We start from the raw sequence: 3,527 nt of genomic DNA on the forward strand, positions 1-3,527 counted from the left end.
AATTATTAGTAAATTTCTTAGTAGTAAATATCCTGAAGTCCCTGAAAAACAAATGTATATATTAATACTATATGCAAAAGATTTTTTTTTTTTGTTTAGAAGGGAGCTTATGACAGTACTTTGTATGCTTAACATGATATTAAGTTTACTGAAAAGAATATATATATATATGTATGTATGTATATATATATATATATATATATATATATATATATATATATATATATATATATATATATATATATATATATATATATATATATATATATATATATATATGTATATATATATATATATATATATATATATATATATATATATATATATATATATATATATATATATATATATATATATATGTATGTATGTACATATATATATATATATATATATATATATATATATATATATATATATATATATATATATATATATATATATATATATATATATATATATATATATAGTATATGCTAACTTTTCAGGTGCAAGGACACCCTCCCGGAGTTGATGCAGTCTTTTCTTGTTTATAACTATAATTGTCTAAAAAGTAATATTGGATATTAAACCTGGTTTACCAGACGATTATTGGTCCTCATCAATTCCCATGTTTTCTTTATGGCTCTATGTCTCACCGGAGAGTTCTTTACTGTCTAGAACAGTTATTGCTAATTGTTTGAACACTACCCTGTTTAAGATCTTCCAAATCCTTCTCTCCGTAGACATGGTGAATAGCTGTGATCATATTACTTTTGAAAAAAATAATAGTAACTTTTCTCCCTACTGTCACATGGATAAATCCCATAACCAAAATAGTATCTCGCTACAAAATCTTTCAAATTTTTTAAAGTCAGTTATCTAAACGATACATTCTTAATATAATTAGCATGACATACATATCTTTTCTTTGAAAAGTTTTATTGAAACACGTGGATGAAAATTGTACCTTTTCTCTGTACTTTCAATCCTCTATCTATAGATCTGTTGGTAAAATTGTTTTGTCATTTGTCATTATTTATGTTTTCTCCTTTATCATTGATCGCATTTTTACCATTCTTCTCTCTCTCTCTCTTTCTCTCTCTCTCTCTCTCTCTCTCTCTCTCTCTCTCTCTCTCTCTCTCTCTCTCTCTCTCTCTCTCTCTCTCTCTCTCTCTCTCCCCTAATTTTTGGTTTGTCTCATTACAATATTTTTTCTCTTTGTAGAGTTTTTATAACGCATATTTAAAGGATTCAGTACTTTATACCTCAAAACAAACTAACGCCATATCTTTTTCTCAAGTCTGTCTCCAGCTGTAAACATTCACAGCTATAGCTGTTGAAATAAAATTTTGATGAAAAGAGATTTATGATATATTGATATCAAGTGTAATGTGTAACTAATCCAATTGTATTTAACTAATTTTGTTTCAACACTTTGGAGAGCATTCCCATTACTTCCCTTCAGTTTAGGAAAATAGTAATATGGAGATGATGAATATAAATAATAATAAAAAACAAATCATTATCACAAATAATATAGAAAACGGAATAATTTTCTTTTATGAAATCTCCCTTTCATTACAGGAAAATAATTAGCTCCTAGATTTTTGGCCAACAGTTCTTTGATTTTAGTGCGATATATGAAATATCTAATAATGAAAAATATATTAGTCAATAACGAAATGAGAAAAGAGAGAAAAGAAAACTAAATTTAATACGAGGGGAGCTGGTTAATTCTTTTTTCTCCGTGGGGAAAAGGGAAATTTCTTTAAAGTATTAATTACTATAATACTTTACATAAACTCAGAAAATTACGTAAATTATTGCTGGACCGTGATCAGCAGCAATAGAACTTGTCTTTATTATGGAGTTTTTACTCGTGAGACAGATTGTAACAGCTAACGGTAGGAGGAGGGAGGGAGGGAGGAAGGGAAGCTGAGAATTGAATGGTACACATACTTCATTTACTTTGTTCCTTACCAGACGTATCGTAACACTTAAACTTCAAATTAACTTAACTGAACTTAGCTTACTTTCCCTTTCAAAATGCTACGGAAATAAGCCAGGCAAGTGTCGTTGACAAGAGCTGAAGCACGGCCACTAGATAATCTATCAGGGTGTCTCTTTTCAACAAAATAAGAAATATCCTGCCACTTAGCCAGCACTTCCTTAATCTCCCTTGAAGATAGAAGCTTCTCCGGTTCCACCCACTCGTTGCTACTGAACTCCTGCAAAACCTCCTTATGTTTCATCGTATGGAGCTCAATCAACTCCTCCACCGTGATCTCTTCTTGTTGCTCTTTGACAAGGTCGTTAGCATCTGTATCATCTACCTCCAGTCCCATGAACTTTCCGAGATACACAATATCTTTCAACACAATGAGTTAAGGGTCAGGCTGCTGCGTATAGAATCCTTCGAAATCCCTTTCAGCAACAGTATCAGGCCATATTTTTTCCATGCTGAATTTAAGGTTCTTTGTGTTACTCTCTGCCATGCTTCATCAATAATTTCTTTAAAAAAATCCCAAAATTTAAGTGGTCATTCCTAAATTCCCATAAGGTGATATTGGTGATATCTGTGACACCAAACCCTTTTTCGACCAATGCTTTTTTCACAGCTTCTTGAAATTGGAAATGACCGGTTGTTACATGAGCGGGAAAAGTGGCGTAGTGGTGGGCTGGAGATAGAGGACCTTGATGAACTTGTATTCATTAAGAATGTCATCCTAAAGACCTGGAGGGTGGCCAGGTGTATTGTGTAAGATGAGGAAACTTTTCAATGATAGGTTTTTCTCCAACAAATACTTCGTGACTGCTTGACAAAAGACCTGATTTAGACATCCTGTGAAAAAATTATTCGTAACCCAAGACTTTGAATTGGGTCGCCACATCACTTGAAGATTTTCTTTCAAGATTTTGTGACTACTGAAAGCTCGTAGGTTTTTAAAGTGTAATACTAGTAATAGCTGGATCTTGTAATTACCGCTGTCATTAGCATACAAGGCTAGATTCAATCTATCTTTCATGGGCTTATGGCATGGCAGTTTCTTCTTTTCTGCCATGATGAATTTTCTCTGTGGCATCAATTTCAAAAAAGGCCAACTCACTCACAAAGACACTACGCTCATGTTTTTTGTAATTTCACAATTCACCTCTATCGTCATCATGAACTTTCTTTTTTTCTCATTGCTAATGTATCCGATCACTTGCTATGGACCCTTCACTTATTAAGATAATTGTGTATAGATATACGTTAAAATAATGGTAATAATGCGAGAAATACTAGTAATGATCATAGATGTGTAGTGTAGTTGGAGATCACAATAAATGAATGAGTGACATGGACCTCATAAGCAGTCACCTAGCGCCAGTAACTGTAAGTTTTCCAGGAGACTTGCTCGTATCTAAAAATGCTCGTATGTTGGGGCACTCGTATGTCAAGTTATTGATGTATACTATGTCCTGCCCATGTCTAATTCTTGTTCTTATTTGTTTCTAAATATATATATATATATATATATATATATATATATATATATATATATATA

Source organism: Palaemon carinicauda, chromosome 23 (assembly GCF_036898095.1).
Source record: "Palaemon carinicauda isolate YSFRI2023 chromosome 23, ASM3689809v2, whole genome shotgun sequence".
Taxonomy (NCBI): Eukaryota; Metazoa; Arthropoda; class Malacostraca; order Decapoda; family Palaemonidae; genus Palaemon; species Palaemon carinicauda.